The 21,700-nt window shown below is 50.2% G+C and overlaps 1 protein-coding gene across 3 annotated transcripts in view; it reads left to right on the top strand.

Moving 5' to 3' along the window:
- Nucleotides 1-21,700, top strand: part of ARHGAP26 (Rho GTPase activating protein 26) — a 1,692,117-nt gene that overhangs the window by 1,157,749 nt on the left and 512,668 nt on the right. The window lies entirely within an intron of this gene.

Below are 21,700 nucleotides of genomic sequence, written 5' to 3'. Positions count from 1 at the left end.
GACAGTAAGTTGACTCCCTCCCTGCCCTACTATCCACCCTACCGGCCACCTACTATGCCCTCAGGGCGGACCGCCCTTCTGGTAGGGCCGGGGGCGGCGTGGCGGTCATCGCACGCACCAATCTCCTCTTCCAAACGTTACCTTTACCTGACATTGCAACCTCCGAATTTCTGGTGATCCGCACAGTCTCCACCTCTCCCCCCCTGACTTGCTTCCTTACCTACCGTCCCCCTCAGTCCCCCTCACAGTTTCTCCCCGACTTTTTGGAGGTCTTGGCCACCATCACAGTCAACAACTCCTCCATTCTGCTCCTTGGCGATTTTAATTTCTGGCCCTCCGACTCCGCTGAGTGCCCTTCCTCCAAGGAATTCTCCGATACCCTTCACTCCCTCAACTTCATTTCCCATGTCCATTCCCCCACTCACATCAAAGGTCATATACTCGATCAGATGTGGTCCCTGAACTGCTCGGTGGATTCACTCTCTATTACCCCTTGCCCCTGGTCTGATCACCACTTGATCTCTTTCCTTCTTCCCATCCTCCCTCCAGCCAAGCCCCCCCGGCCTAAAAACACCTGGGTCCGATCATGGGGTCGTGTCAACCTGGAGAATCTCTCTTCCCTTCTTACTTCATCCCTCCCCCCCCTTCAGGGTCTTCCTACACTTTCCCAGGTCAATGCCATAGATCGGTGGCTCTCCCACGGACGCGACGCTTTTGCCCCGCTCAAGCGCATTACCTCCAAACGCGACAAGGACGCTAATCGGTGGTTCACCGAAGAGCTTAAGACCACCAAATTAACAGTACGCCGCGCGGAGCGGGCATGGAGAAGAAATTACTGCCCCACTCTAAAACTGGATTACACTAACATCCTAAGCCAGTATAAAAAAGACATCTTGGAGGCAAAAACATCCTACTTCTCCTCCAAAATTTTAGCCGCGGAAAACCAGTCCAAGGAGATATTCACCATCATCCACAACCTAGCGTTCTCGGACAGATCCACTCTTAAGCCAGCCCCGTCCGAAGAACTCTGTCTCTCTCTCAACAACTATTTCATTCACAAAATCATCACTATCAAGGCTAATATCCCGCCACCCTCCCCCTCTTTTGTCGACCCTCAATGTCCCCCCCCTAAAGGTGTGCTTACCTCACTTCCCCCTATCACTCGAGAGAGCCTGATCACCTTGGTTCCCCTGGTCAAATCCGGCTCTCCTTTAGACCCCTGTCCCGCTCACATTCTCCGCCATATCTTTGTTTCCTGCCCTGACCCTCCCCTTCACCTTCTTAACAGCTCTCTTGCCCAAGGCATCGTTCCTAAACCCTTGAAATCGGCGGTAATTGTGCCCATCCTAAAAAAAACCCGGGGCAGACCCCTCTGTCCCCGCCAATTTCCGTCCTATTTCCCTCCTACCATTCCTGGCCAAGTTGCTCGAGCGCCACGTCACCTGTGCTCTGAGCTCTTTTGTGGAGAATCATGGTGCTCTTGCCCCCCGTCAAGCCGGTTTCCGCCCTGCACACTCTACGGAGTCCGTTGTCCTGTCGGTCTTGGACACCCTTAGGGAGGGCATGGACACTAATCAGCACCAGGCCCTTGTACTCCTCGATCTCTCAGCCGCCTTCGATACGGTGGATCACACCATCCTTCTCTCCCGTGTCGGAGCGGCGGGGATCGGGGGGACTGCCCTGGTCTGGTTGTCCTCCTTCCTGAGTGACCGCACCCAGGCTGTTCGCCTGGGTGACTTCACGGCGGACGTCCGGAAAGTTCAGTGCGGGGTTCCCCAGGGTTCCTCTCTTTCTCCCCTCTTGTTTAATCTGTATATTGCCCCCTTAATCTTCTCGCTTCAACAGATGGAGGTCGGCGTATTCAATTATGCGGACGACCTCCAGCTTGTCTTCAATCTATCCTCTCCTTCCTCTGTTCTAAACTTTCAATCTGTTATGCTTCACATCAGGGACTGGATGAACCACAATCACCTTAAACTCAACCCAGACAAAACCGAGTTGGTGTTGACGGGTGGTTCATCCAGCCCCTGGTCCCCTCTCTTCTGGCCCCCTTCTCTTGGCCCCCCTCCTACCCCCGCTTCCTCAGTCAAGACACTTGGTATAAAACTCAATTCTCAACTCACTCTGCACTCCCAGGTGAGCTCTGTGGTGTCCTCTTCTTTTCTTTCACTGCGCACTATACGCAGGGTGTCCCGTTTCTTCACTGTCTCTGCTCTAAAACTCATCATCTTGGCCATGGTGGTTTCCCGCCTGGATTATGGCAACGCCCTGTATGCCGGTATCCCCGCCTACAGCTTGCATCGCCTACAACAGGTCCAAAACCAGGCGGCCCGCCTGGTTTTCAAACTCCCCAAATTTCACCACTCTACCCCGCTCCTAAAATCACTTCACTGGCTCCCTGTGCGAGCCAGAATTCAGTTCAAGCTTGCCTCCATCACCTTCCGGGCCCGACACGGACTCGCACCTGCGTTTATCTCCTCCGAGATTGTTTCCTATGTCCCCACCAGGGTACTTCGTTCATCCTCCCAGTCCCTCCTCACCATCCCACGCTTCCGGAGAAAGAAGTGGGGAGGCTCCAAATTCGCTACCCTCGCCCCCACCCTCTGGAACTCCCTTCCCCTTGAACTCCGTACCATTTCTCTCTACCCACAATTCCGCAACCAACTTAAAACCTACCTGTTCACAAAATATTTCGATTAATAAACTTGCCTGTCCCCCCAGCTTTTTAATTTAGGATCCGGTTAGTATCAGCGCCAAGAAACCGCAGGTATACGTGCGCTTTATAAGAAATTTTAAATTCAAATTTAAATTCAAGTTCCTTATGGCAATTAACATGAGGCTCATTACTTTTAGCACCCCCTTTATCTTTTGCTTCCCTTCATGGAAATTGCCCAAACCATCAGCTTCTAAATTTGTTAATTGTGGGTTCATTGAACTTAACAAAATTCTATGAAGTTTTTGTCATTGTCATAAGTGTAAAGTTACGGTAAATGTTAAAAAATGACTTTTTATGGGGAGAGCAATGTAACTATACCTAGAGAGTTGCATCACTATTGGCCAACATCTCAGATTTGGACCTCGCAAGATGGCTGGCATCAGATCTATTTTCATTTATTAGCTCCGCGCCAAAGTCACAATTTGGCTCCAGGTGTCTTGCCCTCACCTCCCTGATAAGTGATGAGAAAGAGGGATGGCTGGCTCGATGTCCAATGTTGCATGCCTCAAGCAGTGGCACAACTGTTGTGCGTGCTTGGCTTTGAACCCTACTGGGGAACAAGCAGCAGCAACCTCACCCTTCCTCTCAATGTGACCTCAACCCACAGTTCACTGTTCTCATCGTCCCCACACAGGCGGTCTATGCACTGTTGCTCTGCTGTTCTGCTTGAACCATGGTCTACTCCACCCTGGAGGTCAGGAGCAAGAATATAAAAGCCTACATCTGGCCACAGCTGGCTTCTTAGGAAATCACTACCAGTCTTTGCTTCTATCTCTACAATCAGTGACACATCACTTCCTTCAGGTGTAGCCACAGTATTATGGTCCAAGGCCTAATTCAGCATGCTGAGGATAAAGGCCTTATAGTAGCAGCTCAGTGATACTGGGCTGACAACAAGGGGAGTCCTGTCCAGGCTTCTCGTATTTACTGAGAACTGCAACAGGGTTCTTGGGAAATGCATGTTGCATTGTTGAGCAGTATGAGTTGACATCCCCTCTATCTACGCAAAGGCAGCGTCTTCAATGCATGCTTTAAATATACCGGGCTTTTTGTATGCTCATTTCTTTTTTGTTTCTTAACCCTCTTTCGCATTCTCTCACTCCGGTACCTTTTTTGTTTTCCTGTCTTTGTCTCTCTTGTATCTGTCTGCCTGTTTGGCTGTTATGAGTGCTTCATTCTTTTATTAATATGTTTTGAATGGCTGGGGCTGTTTGTGTGCAAGTGTTATGCATTGACCTGTACAAGTATAGCTGTTAGTGTGAGGAGGTCCTCCTGCTGTATAACAGGGCTGGGTGTAAAGTCATGGTGCAGACCTAAGACATCTAAATTGAAATATTTTGTGTGCTTACACAGGTGCAGTTTGTCCTCTTCATGCAGCTGCAAATACCACTGGTGCTTTTTGGACTGAGTGTTGCACTTTTAGCATCCACTCAGTGACCTTGCTTAATATATCTGAAAGAGACACGTTAGTGATAGATTCCTTACCTTAGAATATCCTCAGGCATCAGACTGGATCCGAAAAGTTTTCGTCAGCAGTACCCCAGCGCGTCGGTAGGCGTCGTCATACGGCTCCGCATACGTCGCTGGCGTCGTAGCCGCCGATATGACGTCGTCGGAGCTACTTAGACGCGCTGACGTCAGTTCTTTCTTATTCCGCGCAGCAGCGCAGATCCGAGAGAGAGCGGTAACCCTAGTTAAAAATTTTAACTTGGTTTCTGACAACTTCTTTTGTCGAGTACTTTACTACTGGTGCAATAGAGATGCCAGGGTTTAAGTCCTGTAGGGCATGCCGTCGAAACATGTCGGTATCGGACCCTCACGACGTGTCTCTTCTGCTTGGGGCCCGCCCATGACCCCGAGGCGTGTCCCGATTTGCCGGGCCATGGCGCCCAAAGCTTTGTGGGAGCGTTCCCGAAAGTTGTTGGAGTTCCGGCAATCGGTTCCTCGCCGATCAAGGTCCCGATCCCTTGGGAGGTCAAGGGACTGGTCCCGGAGCCATCAGCATTGCTCGTCGGAATCGGGGACACGTAAGTCTCCGCGCCATAAAAAGTCAAAGAAGCGTCTTCTCTTTTCTTCTACCCCTCACCAGTTGCGGGACGCGGAGGAGGGGGTGGGCGGTAACTCCCCCGCGGCTCCGTTGGAGCACCCGTCGTTGCCTGCGGCCTACCCTCCCTTTCCGGGCCGCACGCGACTTCGGCGAGGTGCAGGCCTTTATGCTGGCCTTGCACCATTTGTTTGCCCCTCCGGAGCGCCTTCGGGCCCCACGGATCTGTCGGAAGGGGTTTACCCCCATGCCGCCGCCCTCAGCTACGCCGGCACACCGCCAGCTCCGGCCTCGGCCCTGGATCCGGCTCCGGCGCCGGCCCTGGATCCGGCGCCAGGCACGGCTCCGCCGCTGCCGCTGGACGGTGCCTACCCGGGACTGGTATCTCACCCTCCCATTCCATTTCTTGGAGTGTAGTTTATCCCGTTTCCCAGGGCACCTCGTCCTTACCGGCCCCTTGTGCAACTGGTGGACGAAGGGGAATACTGGGAGGGGTCTGAGGACCCTCTTGCAGCTCAATGCGAGGATGAGCCTGAGTGGGAAGGCGATGTGGAGGGTCCAGTGGATCTGGATTTCTCTCCACACCCTGGCGCTCTGTCCCCTTCTTCCGTGGCCACGGAGGAGGTTGGGACTTTTTCGGTGGTTTTACGTCGGGCAGCTGAGGCTCTTATCCTCGAGCATCCTTCTGTACCTATCGGGACCAATCTCCTGACTGAGGTCCTGCAGCCGCAGTCCTCCTCTGCGGAGCCGTTACTGCCCTTCAATGAAGCGCTTACTGATATCCTGTTGGGCACCTGGATTAAACCTAACACCCTTTAGGCAAGGGTGTGGCATGCTGCCATCGCCCGGCATCCCCAGCTTTCTCACACAACACCCGACGCCTGAGAGTCTGGTTGTCCAGGCTTCGGCCTCGCCGAGTACGTTCCCTTTTGCTCCTCCAGACAAGGAATCTAGGCAACTGGAGCAATTTGGGAAAAAGATTTTCACATCTGCCAGCTCTGGGTTGCTGGCGGTGAATACTGCGTGCCTGCTAGGCCGCTATTCCCATTCTGTGTGGGACACTGTGGCACAGGTGCTGCCTCAGTGCCCTGTGGAAGCACGGTGGTTCTCTCCCAAGCCATTACCGAAAGGAGAGATGCTGTGAAATGTACTATTCGTTGTGGGCTTGACACGGCTGATTTTCTAGGTAGGGCACTGCCCACAACTGTGGCGCTCCGTCGTTATGCTTGGCTCCGCACTACTGGCTTATCTGGGCATGTCCAAAACACCCTGTTGGACATGCCCTTTGACGATACACGCCTCTTTGGTGATAAGGCGGATAGCACCCTGGAACGCTTTAAGGACACTCGGGCTACGGCCCAGGCCTTGGGTCTCGCCACCATGCGTACTCTCTCGGGATCCGCTCTTCGGTCCTTTCGAGGTCAAGGTTGGGGCGTCCAGGCGCGTTCTTTTCAGACCGCAAGTCTGCGCAGCCAGTGTCTCAACGCAGCCGCGGACGTGGGACCCACCGTGGTGGATCCCGGGGACAGTGAACGGGTCAGTCCACCACCTCCCCTGCCGCCTCTAAACCTTCCTAGTCTGGTTTTTCAGGCCCACCTGACGCCAGTGGGTAGCAGGATTCGCCATCACCTTCCCCACTGGCGCTCCATAACCTCGGACAGGTGGGTTCTGCAAATAGTCCGCAGGGGCTACTCCCTCCCCTTCAAATCTACCTCTCCAGTCATACCATCTCAGTACCACCGCATGTCACGGGAACACTTGGCACTTCTCCTGCAGGACGTTACGGCCCTCTTGGCCAAGGGGGCCATCGAGCGAGCTCAGACGCCAGAAGTAGGTCGTGGTTGTTACTCCCACTACTTCTTGGTTCCGAAGAAGGACAAAGGTCTGCACCCTATCTTAGACTTCAGGAACGTCAATCGCTTCCTCAGGAAGGAGAAGTTCAAGATGCTCACGCTAGCTCAGGTCTTGTCTGCTCTAGACCCTCAAGACTGGCTGGTAGCGTTGGACTTGCAGGATTCTTATTTTCATATTCCCATCCTGCCAGCCCACCGGCGATACCTACGGTTCACTGTGGGCCATGAGCACTTTCAGTTCACCGTGCTCCCTTTTGGCCTTACCAGCGCCTCTTGGGTGTTCACGAAAGTGATGGCGGTGGTCGCAGCTCATCTGCACAGATCAGGAGTTTGTCTTCCCCTATCTCGACGACTGGCTGTTGAAAGCGGGCTCGCCGCAGTTCGTCGTCTCCCACCTCCAGACTACGGCCGACCTCCTGCATTTGCTGGGGTTTTCCATCAACGTGCCGAAGTCGCACCTGATTCCCCCTCAGAAGCTCCTCTTCATCGGAGCAGTTCTGGATACGGTGTAGTTTGGCTTTTCGGGAGGATAAACCTGAGTCCGGGACATTCGGGCTATGATTCTGAACTTGCAGCCCTGGTCCTAGGTTTCGGTCAGGAAGACACTGAGGCTGCTGGGCCTCATGGCCTCCTGCATCCTGCTGATCGATCATGCCAGATGGCATATGCGGGCTCTGGAGTGGGACCTTAAGTTCCAGTGGATGCAGCATCGGGGGAACCTGTCCGACTACGTCCAGATATCAGAGGGCACTGCACACGACTTGCAGTGGTGGCTCACGAACCAGCGTTGGGTCAGCGGCAGATCCCTCTTCCTTCCCCAACCGGAGCACACAGTAGTGACAGACGCGTCCCTCCTGGGATGGGGCGGCCACATGGGAGAGGCGGAGATCAGAGTCATCTGGTCTCCGGTGGAGTCCAAGCTCCATATCAACCTTTTGGAGCTCAGGGCGATCCTACTTGCACTCAAAGCATTCCTTCCCGCTGTCAAGGGGAGAGTAGTGCAGGTGTTCACAGACCACACCACCGCCATGTGGTACTGCAACAAACAGGGCGTGGTGGGGTTGTGGACCCTATGTCAGGAGGCTCTACTTCACTGGGCTGAAGTGTGATTATTCACACATCATGATGCTGGAATCTCTGGAGGGGGGAACTTCTACGCTGGGAAACCATCAACGTACCCGGCAGGAGGACGGGGCAGTTAACGTAGACTTTAGACTCAATTAAAGAGCATCGTGCAGAGACTCGGGCGGATGGAAAAAGAGCCAGACAGGCCGCTAAAAAACTGGAACACGCAATTCAGAAAGTGGGAGAATCCTGTACTGAGATTGGTGAACGGCTTAACAGCATGGCGGAAAGAACAATGGCGGTAGAGACTGGCCTGTCTGCTGTGAAAGCAGACCAGCGTTCATGAAGCCCAGCTATCTTGCGTAATGCGGAAACTAGAGGATATGGAAAATCATTAAAGAAGAAACAACCTGCACTTCCTTGGTATTGAGGAGGGTCTGGAGGGAGAGGACATCTGTGAATGTATCTCCTTAAGGAAGCCTCCCCGGACCTCACAGGCTGGAATTGCGAACGTAAAGTTCAGAGGGTCCACCGGTTCCCTTTCACTCACCACCAATGTACACCGCCTGGTAGAGACAAAAACCAACCGAGAGCTATATTGGTTTTCTTTGATAACTTTATGCTGAGACAGGCTATATTTGAAAAAGCCCGACCAGAAGCCAAAAGACAGTATAAGGCAATTTCTTTCTTTGTCCGCCCCGACTTCTGCCGTATAATGGTAGAATGTAGGTGGCGTTTGCAACAGGTAATCAAGCCTTATCAGGAGGCTGGTTTTGAGGCTTTCCTAATTGTGCCAACCAGGTTGAAAACGATAGTGAGAGGGGCATTAAAATTCTTTACCTCTGAGATAAAAGCCAGAGAACATCTGGATAAGGTAGTATCAGAAAGAAAAAAAAACTAGGAGTTTTTTCCCACTATTTGGTTCCCCTAAGGGTTGGTTATCTACTTAGAAACACTTGAATGGAGTTGTAAGTTACAGCAAAATGTGGAATTTATTACTAAGGCTTTGGCAGTGTTTGGTCATAGAATCCAGCATGCATACGAAACGGGGGAGGGAGGAGGGTCTCAGTCTTCAATATTTAGACTCCATTAAGGTTGTGAAAGCGGGATGGTGAAATCTTGCGCAAGCTAGTGGCTAAACCACGCATTGCCACTATCAATATTTGTGACCTGAACGATACACACGTAGCCCGGAATGATAGCAACCTTCTGAATTTCTTAGGTTTGAAGGATGTCTGCCATACAACACAGGAAGCCAAGACTAAGGGGGTAGCGATATTAATGAAAAGCGATAGTGTCACATCAGGGAGAAAATTAGCTGATAAAAATGGCAGATGGACGATACTGGACTGTAGAATGGGGAATGTTGTCCTCACACTCTGCTCAGTGTATACTCCGGTTTTAGATGACCCCAGAGTATTAGATTTTCTAGCTACTGAATTACCTTCCTGGCCAGCACCCTATGTAGTATGTGGGGATTTAAATATAAATGGTTCTAGAATAGGCTCTGAGGGGATTAGTGCTGCCAGTGCGAGCCGTAAACCGCAAACTATGCGCTCCCTAAATAACGTATTAAGATATAGACATGGTGGTTGCTTGTTAAAGTTTAAAAGCCCAGGATCCTGGCTATACTTGTTATTCGGCTCCACACAAAGTTTGCAAGGTTGGACTACTTGGTGTCACCAGTTTTACTTAAGGAGGCTCAGGTAGGGATATTCCCCAAGGTTATGTCAGATCACAACCCTGTTGTACTGGAAGTTCCAATCACAGGGTTAACGAGGCAATTCAGGAGCTGGACATTCGAAAGGACATTCGAAAGGGCACTTCTATCTGACCAGGAGTATGTCAAGCACATGAAGGGTTGGATTACGCAATTTTTTATATTAACAGGGGTAGTGCTCCCCCAGGGATGACCTGAGACGCATTCAAGGCAGCAAGAGGGGAGTCCCTGAGTTAGTGTGGGTAAACAAAAAAGAGAGGCAGGAAGGTTAAAAGCACTCAGAGACTCGGGGTCTAGAGACCGTTAATTAGCAGCGTGGCCTCAAGTGGTGATATCTTTCCAATACTGAATGCAATTGCCATTACAAAATCATTCCTTGACGACTTCAACACAGAGAAAACACAGAGAAAACTTTTGGGAAGTATCTGGCGTAAGACAGGAGTGCTACGAGTATAGTGAGAGTGTGGGCCAATACTTGGCTGTCAGGGCTAGACAACAGATAGCTATGGGGCACATAAGGCAGGTAAAGAATATGCTGGGGAGAAGGGTCTCGGAACCAGCCAAGATAAGGGAAGTTTTTAGGGAATTCTATGAAGAACTCTACAAGGCCCCTCCGGTAGGGGATGATGGTAGAACAGGGGAACAGCCGGCATTTGTACAATCGGTGAGGCTCCCTCAGGACGAGAGCCTTCCCCTAGCAGCAGATGTATCCTTGGAAGAATTCCAGGTAGCTCTCCATGCCCTTGCTTCAGGCAAAGCGGCAGGAACAGACTGCATACCTCTCGAGTTCTACAAAACCTTTAGAGAGAAGGTCGTTAAGGATATGCTTGAGGTAATTAAGGGGGTTAGGGGAGGAGCAGCTCCACCAGGTTCTTGGGGCACAGCTAATATCATTATATTTTTTAAAAAAAGGGAAGGACCATATGTTATTGGGATCTTATAGACCTATCACACGTCTTAATAGTGACTCTAAGTTGTACTCCAAAATGTTTGCCACCCGTTTGAACAAAGTAATGCCACTCCTTGTCTTAGCCTCGAAACATGGCTTCATTCAGGGGAGGGGCACGCCAGATCACATCAGGCGAGACATTACATTACTGGATGCCATGGAGGTTCTTACCAAACCAATGGGGGTTGCGTTTTTAGACGCCGAGATGGCCTTTGATAGTGTGTCATGGCAGTATCTCTGGAAGATCATGGAAGCTAATGGCCTTGGCACACCTTTTATCCAGGCAATACAGGCTATGTATATTAAACCTACTGCTCGAGTGCGAGTAATGAGAGAAGAGTCTAATCCATTTATAATTGAAAGAAGAACAAGGCAGGGGTGTCCTTCCTCCCCTTTGCTGTTCGCTTTATACCTAGAACCGCTCCTTAGACGACTGGAAGATTCTAAGGATATTATCCCTGTACGTTTGCAGGGGTGGGACACTAAGATATTGGCATACTCCGACGATGAGGCCTTAATCGCTACCGACCCTGATAGAGCAATACAGGCGGTCGAAAACAGACGATAACTTTTTGATCCAATCTGGCTTCTTACTGAATAGGACTAAGACCCAGATCCTAATAAATAGGTTCACCCCAGCTTCCGACGGTAGAATTGTAAATTAAGCAGTCTATCTCTAAATAACCATTATGGCAAAGGTTGAGGCAAGAGTGGATCTAAATCTTTCCCCTATAATGGGGAGAATTAGGAAGGACTTTCGCCGCTGGGACAATCCAAGACTCCCGATTATGGGGAGGTGTAATTTAGTAAAAATGATGTTTCTACCAAAGGGATTTTATATTTTTCGAACTATACCCCACGCAATACCTAATGATTGGTTTAAGTCAATAGAGAGGGAGGGCGCTAAGTTTATCTGGTCCTATGGGAAAGCAAGGCGGGCCAATACGTTTTTAAGTCTACCCAGGGGTAGAGGGGGGTGGGGGCTTCCTAATGTCAAGATATACTATCTGGTATCAGTCCTGCAGTTCTATAGCCCCCTGTTCAGTAATAAGGTGAAGGGAAGGGACCGACCCTAGTTACATCCCATCAATATTTGAGATCCTGATAAGTGCTAAGGCGGAAGGTTGCCTCGTGAAATTCTACAAAGCTAGTTATTTAAAAAAAAAATCAAGACCTTAATAACAGCGTTTCGGAACTGGGCAGGGATCTGGAAATGGCTTGGGATAGGCAGATTCAGCAGATAAACCCCCTTCCTCAGGAACGATCGGGTACCTAGGGCCCTGCAAGATGACTGTCTGGTAAGGTGGAAGAAGGCTGGCTTTGGCAGGGTAGGGGATCTGCTGGCTGGAGATCATATTGCGTCCTTTGAGATAGTCAAGGAAAGATGCAACATTGGCCCCAGGGATTTTTTTAAATGTTTGCAATTAAGGGATTTTTTTATATAAGAAAGCTGGAGGAACTGCAGGCTTTACACGGGTCCTTCTAATGGAACTATTTACAAAGGATTAGATCCCCTCAATCTCAGATATATAGCTGTCTGTTGGAGGAGTCCCCGGACGATCTGGATAAACACAGCTTGAAGTGGCAGGTCAGGCTCGGACTCTGATTCCTTGTTTCTCGAATAATTAGCAATGGGACGTTCAATATTATTGTCTGCCGGCTTACAGTCACAGCATTTTAAAACCTTGTTTGATCTGTATATAACACCTTCAAAAATTGCTAAATGGGGGGGGAGTGGAGGGGACCCGGTGTTTCAGGTGCAGGGCGGTAGTGGCCCATATTTTCCACATGCCCTTGCCTTGAATCCACAAATAGGGAAATAATTGGTTTTCTACGAGACATCTTGAAGACGGACATTCCGCTTTCTCCCCAGATTGTTATTAAGAACAGATGAGCAAGTTGGGGTTAATGGGAAGGAGCTAATTTTTATTGCTATGTCAAACTGGCTGTGTATTGCTTCTGCCTGGCTGAATCCGCTTCCAGCGACCTTCCAGCGATGGACAGGGCGTTTACTGTGCTGTATGATCGAAGAGGCAGGAAGGGAAAGATCAAGGGGAATAGGATCTGGGGCCACTTTCAGCTTGGAACTTTCAGCAGAGCTGACTCAGCTATGCTTTAAGATCTTGTGTCTTTGACTGCTTTTATTAAATGAAACTGTTTACTCCTATATATGATATCTTAGATTCTCCCATTGAATCTGCTTTTTATAGGTTTATGAATTGCTATGACTGTGTTTATATGATCAATTTGGCTAAATATCCACCATTTGTAGTGTATTTATATTTATAATAAATCTTTTCTAATTGCTGTAACTTGTCTTTGCTCGGAAACAAAAAGACCTTTAGTTTACCTCTCTGGAGTCTATCTGGCGTCCTTCTGTCTAGTGTGTTGTATATCCTTACCCAGAGTAAAAGCGAGAAGTCACCTAGTCTTCTTCCAATTTATAGAGTTTGCATTCCCCCTTTTCCTCGGAATGCCCCACTTGGAGAAGGAGGGTATAGAGACACGAGAAAACTCCCTAGTCCCTGTTTATTTAGAGAAAACTCTATCTGGATTTTATATTGCCTAAAGATCGCCCCAAATAAATTATCTGGCTGTAGTCAGTCAATTTAAGAAAACAATATGGCTTGTGAAACCACTTTCCATACATTGAATTAAGCTCATTTTGTCGTGTGTTTGACAGGCGTGTAACCAAATGGTGTTAGTCTTTACTACTGTGCGTATCCGAAGAGAACATTTGACGTAGAACACAACACCAGCTGCAGTAAATCTTTGGTAGCCTACCAAATAGATCACTAAAAATAGGGTTGTGATAGTTTTAGGGATGGACACAAAGTAAGCTGTGTTTTCGGCTATGAAATAGGGTACCAGGAGATTGGCTGAATTACACATTGTTCAGTATAAGTAGCAAAATAATTCTATGTTCATGGGGTGATGCTGTGTGCCATTTTTAGGTCTCGCCTGCAGGCAGTGCACATGTCCTGTAACTTGTCAACTATCTATTGCATCTAAAAAATAAAACTCTATAACTAGGCTTTTATCCCTCCCATTACTTTCCATTTGTTGGCATCTTTATCATTCTTCTTTGCTGCCTTCTAATTCTGCAGCGCATGCAAGGCATACCTTCTAGCGCCACTTCCCTTTCTCAATTAGTGTTTGTTCGCTGTTTGAGCTGTGATTGAGATACTATTTTTTTGGCACTTTTATAGAGCGCATACCCAAACCAAAGATATTGGAGCTCTTTACATGAGCACCAGGTACATTACAGAAGTTCACACTCATTTTTAGGTCGAGCTTATGCAGCGCATGTGTGTCTCTTTGAGGCGTGCTGTATACGCTCTCTAGGCTTCCAGCACGCCCTTCTCTTTTCATCGGTTCCTTTGTGTGCCTTTCAGAATTCCTCGTTTTTTAGTGGTCAGTCATTGCCATTTGTCCCCCCTTTTTCTGTATTGTTCCCTCCCATGACTACTGACCCGTTACCTATTTTATTTCACGTCTGGCCATTAACGTTAGTTTCAGGCACTATTCTTCGTTGATTCCTGCCAGTGTTACTGATTGCAGTCGAGTTCCCATATCTCCCAGTGCTGTCTACAGAGACTGAGGATTGCAGCATCCGGATCACTGCTGCAGGCTTACCCCATAAAAGTGGCTTGTAAATATTGTTCTTTCCTATTCACATTTGCCTGAAGGCACCGGCCACGTATCAATCCAGACTCGTTTTCTTTGAATTAATCCCATGCAACCTGATCCTGTACATGTGCACAAAGTGGAGGTCAGCCATTGCCATAGTACACGCACACAATTGGATTCACCATTGTTGAATTGTATTTGTTATGGTAGTCATGTTTTTTGCCGGCACAAATATTTGTTAGGGTGGGCATATGTTTTACAGGCATGGGGAGAGCCGATGCAGAGACTCGAGCCTGGTTCCAGTCCCAAAGTCGGCAGCCCTGTTTAAGCCACATCCTCGCACACGGCTGACTTGAAAAGCAAACTTGTTTTGATGACTGTATGCATTTTGGATGCCTTTCTCCTCTAAATTTTCATTACAGTGCTGTTCTGCATGGAGGGCGAGGCATCTTAGCCCCTCCCACTCCCCTTTTGCACCCTCTCTCTCTTCACCCCTCCCCACTACCTTCCCACCACGTTACTTGTTTTTCCTGGTATAACTGAATGCTCTACGTCCGAGACAGTGGGGTACAGCTGGCTGTAAGGCAGGATAGAGTAATCCCTATCTGATAGAGACTACTAGCCGCAGATTTCTTAACATAGAATTATCCCCAGGTTTGAGACAGGACCCAGAAAATGTTCTTGCCCAAGCATCTCTACGCGCCGGGGGGCGACACCACGCGACTCCGCCCTGACATCCTCCGCGGGCGTTTCGTCAACGAGGTCACATAAGCCCCACCCCGGCGCGCTGACATCAGTTTCCTTCTTTTCCGTGTGCCACCCGTTTCCAGATCGTGTCCCTGGCCTGTTTTCAGGCAGCCTTTTCACGCTTTGCGTTTCTTTTTGGGAACAGTGTGCGAATGCCTTCGGGCTTTAAGTCGTGCTCGTCCTGCGCCCACCAGATGTCCCATTTGTATGTGGTGTTTGGGGGAGCACCATGACTCCACGGACTGCGAGGCTTGTCAGCAGATGAACCCGAAGTCCCGGTGGAAGCGTCTGATTAAACTCCTTTCGGCCCACATGTCCAGGTCGGCGTCGTCCTAGCGTCCGTCCCCCGCAAAAGGGTCCAAGAACCGCTGCTTCCGTCTCCGACATCGTCCTTCCCCGAGGCCTCAGGGGCGTCGCTCGCCTGTTTCTAAGTGTCACAGCTTGTCCCCGAGGCCCCCCCCCCCCCCCCCCCCCCGGGGGGGGGCGCGGGTTCTCCGCGGGTTATGCGGCCTCGTGCATCGCCACCCTACCCGCCGATTCCCGACGTGGGGGCGACCAGAGCCCAAATGGAGGCCTACGCTGCGGCCCTGCAGGCCTCCTCGGCTTCTCCTCCTCTTCCTGGGATGTTTGCGGATCCCTTGCCATGTGCAAGGACTTCAGCGGAGTCGCCAGCGGCTCCGGCACCGACAGGTTCGGCTACAGGTCTTAGAGTTGTGGTGTCGTCTGGGTGCGGCCCTACGGGGTTCCCCCCTTCGGAGCACGGTGCCTCTGCCTCACCGCAAACCTCTGAGGGGTCCCTGTGGGGTTGCAGGAGGTCGCCGGGACTCGGGGCTCATCCCCGTGTTCCCATCGGTCTTCTGGGCAGGCGGCGACCTTGCCTGAAGCCGAGCAGACGCCGCTCAGGCGCCGACAGCTGTCTGCTCTGGCGGCGCCACGGGTGCTGGCTTGGGGCCGGGGCGTGTCCCCGGGCCCCTCTCGTCTCTCCATGCAGGCAGCCGCTTCGTCGGAGGTCGAGTCGGAGCCTTTTCGGTGCCGTTCTTTCACCGACCCGGAGACGGCCCAGTCCTGTTCTCCTGGGGCGCACATGGTGTCGGAGGTCATCTCGGTGTCCCCTCCGGTGCCGGACGAAGTCACGCTGGAGCCTGTGGCGGATTCCACGGCACTGTGCCGGCGTCAGGTTGTCGATTTGTCTTCGGAGGCCCCCCTCTTCTTCTGAGATTCGGCAACTTTTTGTCTCTTCTTCCCCGGAGACGAGACACCGCGTCGTGGCTTTTTCCCAGAGTCTTCACAGTAGGGCTGTTCGCCGTCCCCGCGCCCACAGTCTTCCCCAGAGGTGCCTCAGGCTCCCCACTCAACTGTTAACCCTCCCCCATTCCGGGCTTGGCCATTTCTTCCTTCGGTTGGGCTGGGGGATGGCAGGCTTAGCTTACAGCCGTTGCCCACAGAGGAATTGCTCTCCCCACCGCGTTGTCCTACGGAGGCGGGTGCTACCTTTGCCAGGGCTGTCTCCACGGCCGCTGGGATTTTGCGCATGGGTGACCAGGCTGTACATTTCTCCTCGGACCATTTGCTTGAGATTCTCCATCAGGGCTCTGGTGGACAGGCGTTGCTTCTTCCCTTCGAAGCTTCGCTCCATAATTCTCTCTTGGGGGCCTGGGGCGTCCTACCATGGGAGACCCGGTGCCCCAGTCGCTCCTGCACCGTCACCGTCCTGCTCCGCATGATCCTGTCTGCCTTTCCCTCCACCCTTCTACCAGGGGCCCTCTTCTGCAGACTGCCTTTCCTTCTTTGCCTTCGGTGTTGTCCTCCGTGTCTCTCGCTCTTTCTTTTCTGCCTGGTTCCACTTCTTTCGTGGGTCAGTGTGTGTGTTTCTGGACCGGCCCCTCCTTGGGGTGTGTCTTGGCCCTCCCTGGCCTCTGCCTTCGGCTTGCGTCTGGCTTGTTCTGGGTGCGCTGCTCCATGGTGTTGCCTGCTGCTGGCTGTGCATGCCCGCGCAGGCCTGCATGTTCTGATCCACCGTTGTGGCCTTTGATGTGTTCCCTTGTGCCCCTGCCTCTTGTTCCGCTGGGGCTTTGCACAACTGTGCCTTTCCCCTTACGCCTGCGCTATTGGCCGTGGGGCTGTTACTGCCTTGTCCGCTGCTTGTGGCCGAGGTGTGTTCAGCTGTTTCCCATCACTGTGTGTGTTTCTTACGGTGGGCCCTGCCTCCGGTTCTACCTCTTCTCCCTGGGGTTTGAGGTGGTCCTTTTGTTCCTTGAGGCTTTACGGGTGCTGTCTGCCCCTGCGGGGTGTTGGGCGGTTCTCCCTTGGTGGGGCTTAGGATATCCTGGCCTTCCTTTCTTGTCCCTGTGACATGTTTCCTGCTGGGGCCCTGTGTCTCTACTGGTGGGGAGGCTCTCTCGCAGGCCCTCCTCCCTTCTAGGTATGGCTAGGGTATCGATTCTACGTTAAGGAATCTTCGGCTTGTAGTCTCTGTCAGATGTACAAGTTACTTACCTTCGGTAACGATGTATCTTGTAGAGACTAATCTAGCTGCAGATTCCTTCACAACCCACCCTTCCTCCCCGTTCTGCGAGGACCCTCAGCTTGGTTTTCTGCACTGGCCTCCCCCTGGGTGGTTTGTCTTCTGTTGGTGTCCTCTTCCTTTTCTTCAGGTCAGGTTGTCCGGTTCTGCTTGATTGTTCCACCCCCCCCCCCCTTTTTTCTTTTGATACAGGGTTGGTTGGTTTCTGCGTGCCTTTGCATCCCTCCACCTGGTTTCTCTCCAGTTTAGGGGCCTACTTTTGTTTCTTTTCCCTCTGTTGGAGTTTCTGATCCCCTTGCAGTCTTCTACATTGGAAATGCTGTTGCCTGTCCTTGGGCCGCTGGCTCCTTTCGGGGGATATGGCCCTCTTAGACAGTGTAGTCTGGGGGTGGATTGCTGTTGGTCCTCTGTTCCGGGCTTGTGGCCCTTCACTGTGTGGTTTGTGGTTGCAGACTCTCTTTCTGTTACGGCGCTTTCACATGCTTGTGCCTCCAAGATGGATATCGCCTTGGCTTGCACGGTGGTTCCTCAGAATGGTGCTCTGCGCTTTCCTTGCTATGGCGTCGCTGCTATGGCCTTCTGGTACTTTAGTGCCAACTGGTGCTATCGCTTTGGCTTGCACAGTTGTTCCTCAGAGTGGTACTCTGCTCTTTCCCTGCTCTGGCTTTGCTGCTATAGCCTTTTGGTACCTCTGTTTTGTTTCTCTGTTTTTTTCGCACACTGTTCCCATGCTCTCCTCAGTTTTGTTGTGTTGACTCCGCGTTGTAGCGCGGAAAAGTGTTCCGAAGCCAACTTACGTCAGCGTGACGGGGTGGGGCTTATGTGACCTCGCTGACGTCACGCCCGCGGAGGACGTCAGGGCGGAGTCGCGTGGTGCCGCCCCACGGCGCGCAGAGATGCTGTGGCAAGAAAATGTTCCGGGTCCAGTCTCACGCCTGGGGATAATTCTACGTTAAGGAATCTGCGGCTAGAATTGTCTCTACCAGATACATCGTTACCGAAGGTAAGTAACTTGTACGTTGGTGCTTGACCGTCTAAACAACCATGTCCCACAACACTTTTTGTTTTAATTTTATTAGCAAGTGATGATTAAGTGAGTTGCCTCAGATTATAGGAGCTTTAGCTGCTAGGGCATAACGTCACTCTATATGGGCACCTTTCCTCGTTTTATTGTGGTTCCCACCTTGCTCGTAAAGCAAGAACCACTTTACTTTTGAAATCAGGCATGCCTTTCACGTGAAGGGCTGACTAAATTCACATGCAGAACGCCTGATGTTTCTAAGAAGGATGGAGAATCCTGGAAGGCTTGAAAGCTGCGTCGTGACGCTGAAATAACCACTTATACTTGGTGTCCTGGAGGCCTGTGTCAGAGAGTTCTGCTAATTCTTCGCTTGCTAATCAATACATGTAGCTTAAAGGGCCGGTTCCATTGGGTATTCAAGCCGTGAATGGCAATCTCTACTGCCAGTTATTGGCCGAGGGAATGGTTGGTGGTTTTACCAATGACTATAATAATTTTCTGTGAAATTGGCCAAAAACTACCAAAGGGCCAGGTAGACTTGTGACAAAAGAAAGCTCTGTGGTGGGTCAAAACTTGCTCCTTTGAACCTGTTCAAGAGGAAAGACTTAACAAATGTGTTTATCCAGTAGGTAAAGGGGGGGCGGTTTCCACATCACATGCAGGTAGTGATTCTACCTAAAGCCAACTGTGCTTTCATACTTTGACCCGGAAATCTGTTTTGCTACAGGCTGTTTCACCAGACTAACTAGTAATTTTAGTGCACTACTCATACACACAAAATCCTCCAGTAGTGTTGCCTAGACTGTTAGTGAGCTTAGACTACTGCTCTCATTTTACATTGATGTTATTGTAACGAAAACGGCACAGAATATGGAGTTTCCATGCTTCGTGGTTTTCAGTATAGAAAACAAAACACAGCGGCATACTGTAGGGACAAATGCAATCAAAACATACTTGTACCACAATGAAACAATTAATTACCACAATGAAACAATTAATTTACACTGCTTTATTTCGGAATGTTTGTTGCAGAGGCAGGCTGTATATAATGAACTGACACAAGAAGTTATTTGACTGATTACAATCTAATTCCCAGTGGAAATTGTTTCATTGTACTATAATTGCGTTGTGATTGAATTTAGACCTACAGTATCCCGCTGTGCTTTTGTTTTCTATATTAGTTGCCCAGGTTACGTGGGATAAGATGGGCAAACCCTTTTATATTTTTGATAATGTGGTTTTCGGTCTACCGATAATATAATTATGTGAATGGGTAGGGACACTGGCTTTGAAGCACAACGAAAAAGAAGGTTTCATCCGTGAACTGGTCCCTTCCTGACTTCTGCATCTCCATCATAGTAGTCCACCTAGTTCTAAGCACTCCCAGTTTCGGTAAAAGTGGTAAAGAATGGCACTTTGAGTTGATTTGCCCAAGATCATACGTTTCATCAAAGGTGTAATTTTAGTGTGTGTATGTGCTTAGGTGGACAGTTTGCTCATTACTTGGCGGTTTTGTAGGGTGCTATCCTGTTGCTCAGTGACTACTGCACAGAGCTATACGGGTTGGTAACGGGCATTGGGTTTGATCTCTGTCCAGTCGGCTAAAGAATGAAGACTATATCACTTCTCCTGTTTGCACAAACTTAAACTATTTAGAAGCAGCTTACAGTGCCAGGTGTGAATTAGGTTACAAAGGTTCATACATGGCAAGGAGTGTCCCTTGATGAGTGCTGGAGAGCATCTGGGGACCCTCTCCGCATAATCTGTGTCTTATTTCCATGTCTGGTGATGGGCAACCTTCATGTTTTCGTCACTATGTATTTAGGTCTCACTTACTAGACAGCGCAAACTGTCTATTGCTGAAAAAAATTGTTAACTGACAGTGGGCTTAGAGCCCACCCATTGCTTATTATTGGTTGGCTGTATCGTCCTAATTTGCTTGTTTTTTATTTCAGCTTGTGTGGGCTTTACTTCCTCTTATGTTTGTCCTTCCCCTAGAGCATGGATGTACTACTTGTCTCCTTCCACTGCTCAATTTTGAAGCACTTTTTTTCTTCTTTTTAAGCACTCTGTGAGAATTCATTTGTGTTCCAGTTGTCTCCCTCATCTACAGCTTCGCCGCCGCCACTACACTCCGTGGTACTCTCTCTTGCTCATGTGCTTCTCATCAACCTCTGTTGTGTTCACCCTCGTGTGCTTCTCCCACTTGTTGCTTTTCACCCATGTTGATTTTTCTCTTGTTACTGCTTACCATTGAACCTATCAAGATTTTGTGGTAATACTATTAATCGTGTAGCGGGACTGATTCATTTTTATTTGTGGCTACAAACACCCGCCTTTTCTAGAGGGCCTTTTGTTATCAACATATCAATGAAGTCAAAACTGGTAGGAGAGAGACTGAGTGGGCTTTGGGTCAGCCCACTTCAGCTATTGGCTTTCATGTGTTTTTAATGCTTTGCATTACATAGATAATGTCAATCGTGGCCACTGCAATTAAAGGACGGTTGTGCTGTTCAGTGTGTTCTTAGTAGGTTTTAGTGATGGGGCATCAAGCAGTCCTTATGGTAGAGAGCGACACAGATTACAATTGAGTTCCAGTGTGTGTTCTTTAATGTATTTACTTTACAGGCACAACATTTAAATTGGTGACTTATGTTTTTTTTACATAGCCCCGGGGACAGCCACCTCCCTGGGGCTATGTAAATTAGGAGCAGGAGGGCACACAGCTCTCCCGCAGTCCTGAGGACCGCCACCTCCTCGGGCTTGTTTTGTAATTTTTGGGGGGCGTCCAAGACCCCCCCCAAGCTCCGGGGGTCGCCACTCCCCGGGGCTTTAATTAAATATCCTGGGGGGGTGGCTTCGTGGGTACCCTGAAGCCCCAGGGAACACCACCTTTCAAAGGTTTTGAAAACAGAGGGAGGGGGGCTGCGCAGCTCCCCTGCTGGAGCCGTTGATGGCCCTGGGGACCGCCACTCCCCAGGGCCGGCTCTTGCAATGTCCCGGGGAGCTCACCCCCAGGGCGTTGTTGTTTGGTATGAGAGGGTGGAAGCATGTCTCACTGTTATAGCAAACCCTGGCTGCTTAGTTAAAGCGAGAGGAGGAACACCTGCTCTCGGTTCAATGAAGCAAAGCAGGATTGCTTTTTGGCATGGTGATCTGCATGTTAGCAGGTCCAGTTGCCAAAAAGGAATGCCGGCTCCCACAGGAGGAGGGGAGTGGGTGGGACCGTGGGGGCATAGGGACTCCCCCCATGGTCACCAACAGAGAGGCCAGGCCCCAGGGGATGGAAAAAATAAATAAAAAATATGTAAATGTGGGCATGCCTCTGGAATGGGGTCCCCGAGGCGAATGTAAATTAATGAAAGTGAACGCTTTTATTTTTAAAAAAAAGTTTGGAGTCGGGACACTAGAGCGGCCCCCTAGTGTGAATA

The sequence above is a fragment of the Triturus cristatus genome, chromosome 7 (assembly GCF_964204655.1).
Source record: "Triturus cristatus chromosome 7, aTriCri1.1, whole genome shotgun sequence".
NCBI classification, from domain to species: domain Eukaryota; kingdom Metazoa; phylum Chordata; class Amphibia; order Caudata; family Salamandridae; genus Triturus; species Triturus cristatus.
The sequence above is the reverse complement of the archived record's forward strand: the minus strand, read 5'-3'. Positions and strand labels throughout refer to the sequence as shown.